General features: G+C 39.4%; 1 protein-coding gene across 7 annotated transcripts in view; it reads right to left on the minus strand.

Annotated features, from left to right (window-relative positions):
• The window catches only part of LOC137635197 (G patch domain-containing protein 2-like), a 784,198-nt gene that overhangs the window by 136,299 nt on the left and 634,559 nt on the right, over positions 1 to 13,340 (minus strand). The gene's annotated exons all lie outside the window — the stretch shown is intronic.

The raw sequence follows: 13,340 nt of genomic DNA on the forward strand, positions 1-13,340 counted from the left end.
GTCTTCCCTTGTACTTCTTCCATCAACTCTTGAATTCATCACCTTCTTTAGCAGACAGCCATTTTCCATTCTCTCAACATGGCTAAACCACCTCAACTCATTCATATTCACTCTATATGCTAACTCATTTCTTACGCCCGTTCTCACCCTCACTACTTCGTTCCTAACCCCATCTACTCGAGATACACCAGCCATACTTCTTAGACACTTCATCTCAAACACATTCAATTTCTGTCTCTCCGTCACTTTCATTCCCCACAACTCCGATCCATACATCACAGTTGGTACAATCACTTTCTCATATAGAACTCTCTTTACATTCATGCCCAACCCTCTATTTTTTACTACTCACTTAACTGACCCCAATACTTTGCATCCTTCATTCACTCTCTGACATACATCTGCTTCCACTCCACCATTTGCTGCAACAACAGACCCCAAGTACTTAAACTGATCCACCTCCTCAAGTAACTCTCCATTCAACATGACATTCAACCTTGCACCACTTTCCCTTCTCGTACATCTCATAACCTTACTCTTACCCACATTAACTCTCAACTTCCTTCTCTCACACACCCTTCCAAATTCTGTCACTAATCGGCCAAGATTCTCTTCCGCGTCTGCAACTAGTACAGTATCATCCGCAAACAACAACTGATTTACTGTCCATTCATGGTCATTTTCGTCTACCAGTTTCAATCCTCGTCCAAGCACTCGAGCATTCACCTCTCCCACCACTTCATCAACATACAAGTTAAACAACCATGGCAACATCACACATCCCTGTCTCAGCCACACTCTGAGACAACCACTCACTTCATTTCCTATCCAAACACGTGCTTTACTACCTTTGTAGAAACTTTTCTCTGCTTGCAACAACCTTCCACCAACTCCATATAACCTCATCACATTCCACATTGCATCCCTATCAACTCTATCATACGCTTTCTCCAGATCCATAAACGCAACATACACCTCCTTACCTTTTGCTAAATATTTCTTGCATATCTGCCTAACTGTAAAAATCCGATTCATACAACCCCTACTCCTAGAATCTGAATTTGAAAAACTAGTGAATATTGTAGTTTACAGACCCCCAAATACTAAGGAGTTTGACATAATAAAAAAAATAGATGATATATGTAGAAACCATAAAGACTGGAATATACTCCTATCCGGAGATTTTAACTTTCCTTTCGTGGATTGGAAAGAACGGATAGAAGAAAGTGGTTGTATGTATACATATAAAAAAAGAGAGTAATAGTAGTGCAGAAGATAAGAGGCAATTTGAAAAGCTTCAAGATATGCTATTAGAACATAATATGCAACAAATAAACCACATTCCAACAAGAAAGGAAAATGTCCTAGATCTAGTATTTGTGAATGAGGTGAATTATGTTAAAGAAATAATAGTGTATAACACGGGAATTTCAGACCACAATGTCATAGAATTGATAGTTCATTCCAAAGCAAGTGATCACAGAATTAATAAAAGCACAAAACTTTGGGAAGGATATGGAAAATATAACTTTTACAGTAAGAATATAAAATGGTCAGAAATAAATGAAGAACTGAATAAAGAATGGAAAAATGTATTTATAAGTGATAATATACAGGTAATTTCGGACATACTGTACAAAATACTGGAGAAAATTGTTGAAAAATATGTACCGAAAAAAAACAATAAACAAAAGACGTGCATACCAAGAGACAGAAGGATCTTATTTCAGAAAATTAGAAAGTGGAAGAAAAATCTTGCAAAAGAAAAAAATGTGTGGAAAATGAGGGAAATAAAATGTAAGATAGAAAATGCAGAACAAAAGATTATACAGTACAGTCGAAAGAAAATGAAAAAAGGGACTTAGAAGAAAGGACACTTCAAAATATAAAAAGAAACCCCAAAGTACTTTACTCCTATGCAAAAAAGATGAATAAAAGGAGAATAGAAATAGGCCCTCTAAGAATTGAAGGACGGCTAACGAATGAAAAAAAGGAAATATGCAACATATTAGCAGAAAAATACAAGAGTGAGTTCACGCCAAGAATTGCGAATGAGAATAATGAAACAGAAATGAGAGAAGAAAATGTCGAATATCTAACGGATATAGATATTAATGAAGCAGATATTGTCAAGGCTATAAACGAAATTAAAAATGGATCGGCAGCCGGACCAGATGGAGTTCCAGCGATTTTGTTAAAAAAAACTGCAAACACTATCGCGAAGCCGCTTGCAATACTGCTAAGACAGAGTATAGATATGAGCGAGATATATGTTAAACATAAATTAGCTTATATAACCCCTATCTTCAAAAGTGGATCAAGACTAGAGGCAAGCAATTATAGACCTGTTAGTCTAACATCACATATTATGAAAGTGTATGAGAGGGTAATAAAAAAGAAAATAATGAACCATTTGGTCAAAAATAATTTGTTTAATATGGGTCAACACGGTTTCGTACCTGGAAAAAGTACACAGACCCAACTGATAGCACACTATGAAAACATATACAATAATATGATAAATGAAAAAGACACAGATGTGATCTATCTAGATTTTGCAAAAGCCTTTGACAAGGTAGACCATAACATATTGGAGAAAAAAATGAGAAAGCATAATATTGTGGGAAAGATAGGAAAATGGGTAAAAGAATTCCTGCAAAACAGAAAACAGATAGTGGTTGCAAATGACAAGAAATCAGATGAAGCCCAGGTAATATCTGGTGTGCCCCAAGGTACGGTATTAGCTGCACTGCTATTTGTTATTATGATCTCAGACATAGACTGTGATGTTGAAAACTCCGTAGTGAGAAGTTTCGCCGATGACACAAGAATAAGTAGAGAAATTACTTGTGATGAAGATAGGAACTCACTACAAAGAGATCTAAACAAAATATATGAATGGGCGGAGATAAATAGGATGGTATTTAACTCCGATAAATTCGAATCAATAAATTATGGAAACAGAGAAGGAATGGTGTATGCATACAAGGGACCTAATAATGAGACAATCACAAACAAGGAAGCAATTAAAGACCTTGGTGTAATTTTAAATAGGAATATGTTATGCAACGACCAAATAGCAACACTGTTGGCTAAATGTAAAGCAAAAATGGGAATGTTATTCAGACACTTTAAAACAAGAAAAGCTGAACACATGATAATGCTTTACAAAACTTATGTGCGTAGTACACTCGAGTACTGCAATGTGATATGGTACCCACACTACCAAAAGGATATTGCGCAAATAGAGAGTGTACAAAGGTCCTATACTGCTAGAATAGAAGAAGTTAAGGACCTTGACTACTGGGAAAGACTGCAATTTTTAAAACTATACAGTCTAGAAAGGAGAAGAGAACGCTACATGATAATACAAGCATGGAAGCAAATAGAAGGAATTGCTGAAAACATCATGGAGCTTAAAATATCAGAAAGAGCAAGCCGAGGTAGATTAATAGTGCCAAAAAGCATTCCAGGTAAACTGAGAAAGGCGCACAGGACATTAATCCACTACGCACCAGCATCGATAATGCAGCGACTATTTAATGTGCTGCCAGCTCATCTAAGAAACATATCAGGAGTGAGCGTAGATGTGTTTAAGAATCAGCTCGATAAATACCTAAGATGCATCCCAGACCATCCAAGACTGGAAGATGCAAAATACACCGGAAGATGCATTAGCAACTCTCTGGTGGATATACGAGGTGCCTCACACTGAGGGACCTGGGGGAACCCAAACAAAAAATTAAGGAAAAAAATAAATAAGGAAAATCATTACTCTGCCATACACTTTTCCAACTACACTCAACAAACTAATATCCTTTGAATTACAACACTCATGCACATCTCCCTTACCCTTATAGTGTATAGTGGTACAATACACGCACAAACCCAATCTACTGGTACCATTGACAACACAAAACACATATAAAACAATCTCACCAACCATTCAAGTACAGTCACACGCCCTTCCTTCAACATCTCAGCTCTCACACCATCCATACCAGATGCTTTTCGTACTCTCGTTTCATCTAGTGCTCTCCTCACTTCCTCTATTGTAATCTCTCTCTCATTCTCATCTACCATCACCGGCACCTCAACACCTGCAACAGCAATTATATCTGCCTCCCTATTATCCTCAACATTCAGTAAACTTTCAAAATATTCCGCCCACCTTTTCGTTGCCTCCTCTCCTTTTAACAACCTTCCATTTCCATCTTTCACTGTCTCTTCAATTCTTGAACCAGCCTTCCTTACTCTCTTCACTTCTTTCCAAAACTACTTCTTATTCTCTTCATATGAATGACCCAATCCCTGACCCCACCTCAGGTCAGCTGCCCTCCTTGCCTAACTTACCTTGCGCTTTACTTCCACATTTTTCTCTCTATATCTTTCATACTTCTCTACACTATTACTCTGCAGCCATTCTTCAAAAGCCCTCTTTTTCTCTTCCACTTTTACCTTCACTCCATTCCACCATTCACTGCCCTTCCTCATGCTGCCTCCAACAACCTTCTTGCCACACACATCACTTGCAATCCCCCCAAAAATTTTCTTTTACTAACTTCCACTCCTCCTCTAAATTACCAGTTTCTCTTACTTTCACTTACTTATATGCCATTTTCAACCTTTCTTGATATTTACTTTTTACCCCCGGTTTTATTAGCTCTTCAACCCTCACTAGCTCCCTTTTACATCCAACTACTCTATTCCCCCACTCTTTTGCTACAACTAATTTTCCTTCCACCAAAAAATGATCAGACATACCGTTAGCCATACCCCTAAACACGTGCACGTCTTTCAATATTCCAAACATTCTTTTAGTTATCAACACATAATCCATTAATGCCCTTTCTACCACTCTTCCATTTGCCACTCTTACCCATGTATACTTGTTTTTATCTTTCTTTCTGAAAAAGTTAGAACTTATCATCATCTCTTGCTCAACACATATCTACCAGTCTCTCACCACTCTCATTTTCACCTGGTACGCCATACTTCCCAATGACACTTTCTACCTCTCCAGCGCCCACTCTAGCATTTAAGTCACCCATGACAACTACATAATTCCTTCTACCCAGTCCTTCTACACACCTAGTTAATTCATTAAAGAACTCATTCCGCTCTTCTTCACTTTTCTCACAACCTGGCCCATACGCACTGACAAAAGCCCAACATTCCCTACCCAACCTAACCCTTACCCACATTAACCTAGATGATATCTCCTTCCATTCCACTACTTTACCTGTTATCCATTAACTCAGCAATAAAGCCACACCTTCTCTTGCTCTTCCCCTTTCAATACCAGACACTCTACCAGACATTTCACCAAACATCACTTCACATTCCCCTTTTATCTTTGTCTTACACAAAGCCAATATATCCATCCTTCTATTCCTAAACATACTTCCAATCTCACATCTTTTACTCTATCGTACTACACGCACATTCAAATACCCGAAAACTAGAGTGCGGGAAGCAGTCACTCTCCCCCCAGCTCCACCTCTTTGATGTCTCACAGGATTATAATATAGGAGAGGGTGTTCCCAGTCCCCTCGTCCCGTCCCTTTTAGTCGCCTCTTACGACATGCAGGGATACGTTGGCGCTATTCTAATTGTTTTTATGGCCCCGCGGCCACAGGGGGCATTGACAGGTATTGATAATACCTATTATATAATCATAAGACAAAAGTTTTTTGTTTGTTTTCTCCTAATGGTTTTGTGATGCTAGTGTGATTTATCCCAAAAATAAGCATTTTTTAAATTCTATCTCCTCCATTGATACTTGATCTTAAGACCTGTGATTACTACCATATATAGACATGATACTGACTCCCACCAAATGATATTTTTCTAAATGTAATTTTTTTTGTTAGGTATGTATTTTTTCATTTGGTATAAAATAATCCCTATAAATCAGCAGCAAAAAGGAAGAAAAAATTACACAAAACTGGAAAAAAGAGCACCAATTCCTTGCTCTATAATGTCTTTCTAAGTTATATACCAAATTTCAATGCTATAATTTTAAAACTAAGGGAAAAGAGAGAATTTGAAGGTCAATAAGTATAATTTTGAGACAAGGCCATTCGTGGTCTTTCTTTGTATGTTTACAAAGACAATATTATTAAATCATGATTATTATGAATTTTATACAGATCAAAAATATGTTATTTATCATAATTTGATCATAGATGAAGATCCCATTGCCCAATATCTTGCTGCTTTAGGCTCTTGGTCCCATCTTGCCTTTCTCTGTGCAAAGGTATTCAGTCTTTCTTTCACTAACTCCACTAATAACACTGATATTATGCAAATATTAGAACGGCTTTTCTTCTTCTGTATGTTAGTGAGATGCGTTGATTGCCTTTTCCTCTTCGGCATAGCTGAAATTCTTGCCAAAACAAAGTAAAACAGACATAAAAGCAAGTGAGTCAGAGGTCAAACTCAAATATTTTGTATTTTTCACAAAGAAAATATTAATAAACCATGACTAATATGAATTTCATAATTTTCGGGTATTTATAAAAAAAATAGGATGTTTATTGAATTCAATCATAAATGAAGGTTTCTTTATGAAATATCTTGCTTCTTAAGGCTCCTGGCCCCTGCCTGCCTTCTCCTGTGCCAAGGAATTCTCTCTCTCTCCTCTTCACTAACTACTAATATCGCCGATATTACGCGAATACTGTGATAGAGAAAATTTCTTCTTCTGTATGTTAGCAAGATCTTTTGATTGTCTTTCCCTCTTTGGCATGATGAAATTCTTGCCAAAAAAAAAAGATAAACAGATGTAAGAGCAAGGGAATGTCGGAGGCAAACTTAAACATATTCTCTCTCCACAAGGTTTCCACTCACACTGGCAAGCTTAGCTCTTCAGGGTTCTAGGGCTCCAGGCTCTTCCTGTCTTGTGATTCAAAGAATCTTTACAGATGACATTGGTCACAATTAGTTTGATATCAAAATGTAATAATTATCAAAATTTATGATAAAAGAAGAAAACACTGCATTTTCATGTACGGATCAATCTTCTTGGCTTACCGAGTTAGTTCTACTTTTACTTTATAACTATGAAAGTGAGAGGAATTTTGACAAAATATTCCATATGTGCATTCTCCATTGCCACAATAAGCTCCTTGAAATTTTTCAATATTTGGCGTTTTCCTCCTTGAACCGCTATGTTAACTACTGCACCAGCCACCCGTTGAGATACTACCGCTAGAGAGTTATGGGGTCCTTTGACTGGCCAGACAGTACTACATTGGATCCTTCTTCCTGGTTACGGTTCATTTTCCCTTTGCCTATACACACCGGATAGTCTGGTCTATTCTTTACATATTCTCCTCTGTCCTCATACACCTAACAACACTGAGACTACCAAACAATTCTTTTTATTTCACGGGGTTAACTACTGCACTGTAATTGTTCAGTGGCCATTTTTTTCTTGGTAAGGGTAGAAGTGACTCTTTTAGCTATGGTTAGCACCTTTTCTAGGAGAAGGACACTCCAAAAATCAAACCACTGTTCTCTAGTCTTGGGTAGTGCAATAGCCTCAGTACTATGGTGTTCCACTGTCTTGGGTTAAAATTCTCTTGCCTGAGTGTACAATCAGGCACACATTGGTATTATATCTTATTTCTCTTTCTTGTTTTGTTAAAGTTTTTATAATTTATACAGGAAATAATCATTTTAATGTTGTTACTGTTCTTAAGATATTTAATTTTTCCTTTTTTCCCTTCCTCACTGGGCTATGTTCCCTGTTGGAGCCCCTGGGCTTATGGCATACTACTTTTCCAACTAGGGTTATAGCCTAGCATGTAATAATAATAATAATAATAATTTTTCAGAGGCTACTTTCCTCTTGGTAAGGGTAGAAAAGACTCTTTAGTCGTGGCAAGCGGCTCTTCCAAGAGAGGGTCACTTCAAAATCAAACCATTGTTCTCTAGTCTTAGGTAGTGCCATAGCCTCTATATCATGGTTTTCCACTGTCTTAGGGTAGAGTTCTCTTGCTTGAAGGTACACGAGAACACTATTCTACCTTATTTCTCTTCCTCTTGTTATTTTGAAGTTTTTTATATTTATATATCATAGGGCCGACTTGCACTACGCAATCGTGGAGGATGCTAAATTTGTCGCATGTAAGTCAATCAGAAAGCCTAAACAAAAATCCATAGATTTAGAAGAAGGATTTTTATCTTCTACATATAGAACTCAATTCTTCCGTGAAGTTTCATACCGAATCAAAGTAGTGGAAGTTCCATAATTTTCCACAAATGCCAATATGTCCCGTTGAATTTGAAATCTTTTTTCTCAGGGCTAATGTAAAAAATCATGAGATGAAAGACATTCGGTTATTAAGATGAAGCGAAGAAAAGTTTTCCTCTGTACTTCTTGAGACAGGCCCGGCCTGGGTAGAGGTACCAGCCTGAAGTTCATCATGTCAACAAAGGATACCAGTTGCTCGCCGGCCAAAGAAGAGCATCCAAGGCTGCTGTCCACCTGAACGATATTCATATATATATATATATATATATACATATATATATATATATATATATATATATATATATATACATATATATATATATATATATATATATATATATATATATGTATATATATATATATACATACATATACCAGGGCACTTCCCCCAATTTTGGGGGGTAGCCGACATCAACAAATGAAACAAAACAAAAAGGGGACTTCTACTCTCTATATATATATGCCGAAGAACCACAGGGAAAAGGAAAATACGAAATATACGATTAAGTCCTGACTAGTTTCGTGATACTTCTTCAGAGGACTGATTTATTGAGAGAGGTTTCTTTACATTTTATAGGGAAAGTAAACGTACGAACATACATATAGAAGCTTACAGAACAATGACACTCCCATACCAGCTACCTGGGCTGTTATCAGGTGTTTACTGGGCGGAGATCCAACCTCATTAGACACCTGCCAAAAAGGGTCATTTCTGGTGACAGGTAAATTCTTGTTTTTGACTTTCAATACAGTTTGTTTATATGAATAACGGTAGCCTTACCTATATAAATACATAAGCAAAACTATATGTATATATAAAACACATCTATATAAATATATAAAAAGACATATACATACGTATACACAGACAGGCATTCATACACACATGCATTATATATGCATAGACATATACATATGTGTACACATACTGGTGTACATATCCAGACATACATAGACTTACATATAAGTGTTTTTTACACATGATTAACATGCATACATATATATATACACATATATACATATATATATATATATATATATATATATATATATATATATATATATATACCTACACACATATATATATATATATATATATATATATATATATATATATATATATATATATATATATAAACTGTGTATATATATATATATATATATATATATATATATATATATATATATATATATATATATATATATAACATTACCATAAACATATAATTATGTATATATCAGTACTTATATCTAGCATAACCCTATGTAGTGCCAATGTACTGTACTTATGCATACTATATAAAAAATGTACCCTTTAGTGAATGGTAGCCTAGGTCTAAATATTAATTTCACAGTGACGTTAATTATTCACAATACATTCAGTTCTACATTAAGTGGTTAAAAGTTTTTTTTACATAGCTTACAAATCTCTTTACATATAAAGGCGTTAAGTTTATACATTCCATGTCCAATATTCAAGTCGTTTTCAAAGGTTTCTTTTATGAAACTGAACTCTATGATGTTTCTTTCCACTAAGTTATTTGAATAAACCAGTTTTTTTGCACTTGACCAATTAATAGTGTGATTTTTATCTCTAATGTGGGCAAAGAGTGCATTATTATCTTGAGCATATCTGAAACTTTTCTTATGTTGTTCAATTCTCTTTTCTAGGGCTTTACCAGTTTGACCAATATAGAATTTCTCACAAGCATTGCATGGAATACGATATACACATCCCTTGGTAATGTCAATGCTTGTGAAAAATTCTATATTGGTGAAACTGGGGGTGTAGTGTCAGGATCTGCTCTGCGAATGAAGTAGGTGATCTTCGCCCTTAGTTGTTTAAGTGACAAGTCGGAACCCGATGTTTCTCCTTTAAAGAGCTGTCCTCTACCGAAGTCTGAAGTTCTGAGAAGACAGACCTTTAGACTCTCCACTGGACACAGGGAGATATCTTCCTTCAGAGGGCACATTCTCCAGGGACCCCATCTCTTAGTGGGTGGCTCGTTCTTGGAGAGAAACGTTGGGTAGAGAAAGAGGGTGAGTTCGCCTGTTTCTGCGAACTGAATGTGACCTTCTTCCCTTGATAATGCCACAATTTCAAAAACTCTAGCCCCCAAGGCTAGAGCGAACAAGAAAATCACTTTCTGAGTCAAATCTTTTAAAGGGCAAGTCTCATTGTTCAAACCTGAGGCAAAATGTAGCACCTTATCGAGAGACCAGGAGATAGGTCTCAGAGGGGCTGCAGGTCTGAGTTTAGCATATGCCTTCGGCACTTTGTTAAAGATTTCCCTGGACAGGTCTATCTGGAAGGCGTATAGTAAGGGTCTTGTCAAGGCCGATTTACACATGGAAATTGTGTTAGCCGCTAAGCCTTGTCCATGAAGGTGAATGAAAAAGGATAAGCAGAAATCCATCGATATTTCCGTAGGATTTCTCTCCTTGACAAAGGCCACCCATTTCTTCCAAGATGATTCATATTGCCTTCTGGTAGATTTCATCTTATATTCCTCCAAGAAGTCTAAGCTTTCCTTCCAGATCCCAAACCTCTTCTTGACGGCTAGGGAGAGAAAATCATGAGATGAAGGTCTCAGGTTTTCTGTAATGAAGCGAAGACAGTCGACTTCTGAACTTGTTGGGACAGAACTGGGTCCGGCAGGAGAATTAGCTTGGGTTGTAATTCCAGGATCAATGGGAACCAGTTGCTCTGGGGCCACTTAGGAGCCACTAGGGCCGCTGTTCCTTGAAAGGATCTCAGCTTGGTGAGGACCTTTAGCAGAAGGTTGGGCGGAGGGAACAGGTAAATCTTGGTCCATCGGTTCCAGTCTAGGGACATGGCGTCCACTGCTTCCGCTCGAGGGTTCTCGTATGGGGCCACGTAGCGAGGAAGTTTCTTGTTGTCGCTCGTTGTGAAGAGGTCAATCTGCAATTCCGGGACTTGGTGAGAGATGAAGGAGAATGAGTCTGCGTCTAGGGACCATTCTGACTCTATCGGAGCTATCCTGGATAGAGCATCCGCCGTCACGTTGCGGCACCCTTGAAGGTGAACTGCTGAGAGGTGCCATCTTTTCTTCTCCGCCAGACGGAAGATGGGCAACAACACTTGGTTGAGTTAGGGCGATCTTGAGCCCTGATAATTCAGACATCTGACCACTACGGCACTGTCCAGAGTCAGTCATATGTGGACTGAGGGACGTGGGGACAGCCTCTTCAATGTGAGAAAGACTGCCATGGCCTCCAAGATGTTGATGTGAAATGTCTTGAACTTGACGTTGATGGGAGTGACCCCTCCATCCTTCCAGTGATGCATCCGTATGGATGACGACCGAGGGCGGAGGTAGTTGCAGAGGTACCGACCTCCTGAACTTCTTGGTCTACGACCATGGCTTGAGGAGTGATTGTAGCCGAGACGGTAGTGGTCTCTTGAGATCTCTTCGAGCGTTTGATGCGTATCTTCTCCAGACTCCTGATGCATCTTTTAGCTGTGCTCTTAGCACTGGGTCTGTCACTGAAGCGAACTGGAGGAAGCCTAGCACCCGTTCCTGTTGTCGTCTTGAAATCCGTTTGGATTTGAGAAGTCTCTTGACAGACCTCGCTATTTCCCTCCTCTTCTTTAGCGGAATGGAAAGACGGTGTGACTGAAGGTCCCAATATATGCCTAGCCATTGGAACTTCTGAGCTGGAGATAGTCAAGACTTTTTGGAGTTTATCTTGAATCCTAGATGTTCCAGGAATTGGATCACTTTCTTGGAGGCTTGCAGGCATTCTGATTCTGATGCTGCCCACACCAGCCAATCGTCCAGGTAAGCCATCACCTGAACGCCTTCTAGGCGTAGTTGTTGAATGATTGTCTCTGCAAGCTTCGTGAAGATCATTGGGGCTATGTTTAGAACGAAGGGCATGGCTCTGAAAATGTACTGTCTTCTTTGAAGCCTGAATCCTAGGTAGGAGGAGGTCTGGCGATTCATTGGAATGTGCCAGTAGGCGTCCGCCATGTCTAACGAAACTGTGTATGCCTTTCGCGGCAATAGGGCTCGTATGTGCTGAAGGGTCACCAGCTTGAACTTGTTGAGAGGGGACAAGTCCAGAATGACTCTGAGTTCGTCGGAGTCTTTCTTGGGAACACAGAACAGTCTTCCTTGGAACCTGATGGACTTTGCCCTCTAGATCACCTTTTTGTTCAAGAGTTCTCAGACGTATTCTTCCAGAACGGGGGTGGAGTGTTGGAAGAATTGGGGGAAAGCTGGTGGCGCTGTCCACCAGCTTCAGCCTAGTCCGTTCTTAATGATGCTGTGAGCCCAGGGATCGAAGGTCCAACGATCCCGGAAGAGTCAAAGTCTTCCTCCTACCGGAAGCAACTCATTGCTTCTGGTGTCCGGAGGGCTTGCCTCCTCGACCGCTTGCTCCCCTGCCTCCTCTTCCTCTGGAGGGACGTCTAGAGGAGTCTCTCCCGGAGACTCTACCTTTAGCACGAAAGGTAGTAGTCTGCCTCTCGAAGGCAGGCGTGAAGGCTGGTGACTGAGTCACCACCAGCTGGGGTACCAGTTGGAAGGTTTGTTGGGGCTGCGCCACCAACTGGGGAGCTGCGGCCACGGGAAGTTGCTGTTTCGCCTGTCGAGGCTGCGTTCTTGGTCCCTTGTACTTCTTCTTCGGTTGGGGACTTTCATCCGGAGAAGACTTCCTCTTCGACGACATGCCCCAGTTTTGGAGAAGGTTCCTATTCTCCGTGGCGGCCTTGTCGACAATCTCCTTGACCAAGTCATTGGGGAAGAGATCCTTTCCCCAAATGTTGGAGGTAATCAACTCCCTCGGTTCGTGTTTAATCGAAGCTGATGTAAACATGAACTCCCTGCTGGCCCTCCGTGTTCTGACGAAGCTATAGAAGTCCTTCGTCAGGGTTGCCAAGTGGGTTTTGGCTAGGACCATGAATACATCTGGGGTCCTCTGTTCCCCAGCCATTGTGTCCATGATCACCTGGAGGGAGAGAGAGGCAGCCAGCCTCTTTTTCGTATCCTGTTCTGGGCGAAGGAGAAACTCGGATAGTTTGGGGAGGTTCTCGCTGAACTGACGTCCAGCGATG

This window comes from Palaemon carinicauda, unplaced genomic scaffold (assembly GCF_036898095.1).
Source record: "Palaemon carinicauda isolate YSFRI2023 unplaced genomic scaffold, ASM3689809v2 scaffold10, whole genome shotgun sequence".
Lineage (NCBI taxonomy): Eukaryota > Metazoa > Arthropoda > Malacostraca > Decapoda > Palaemonidae > Palaemon > Palaemon carinicauda.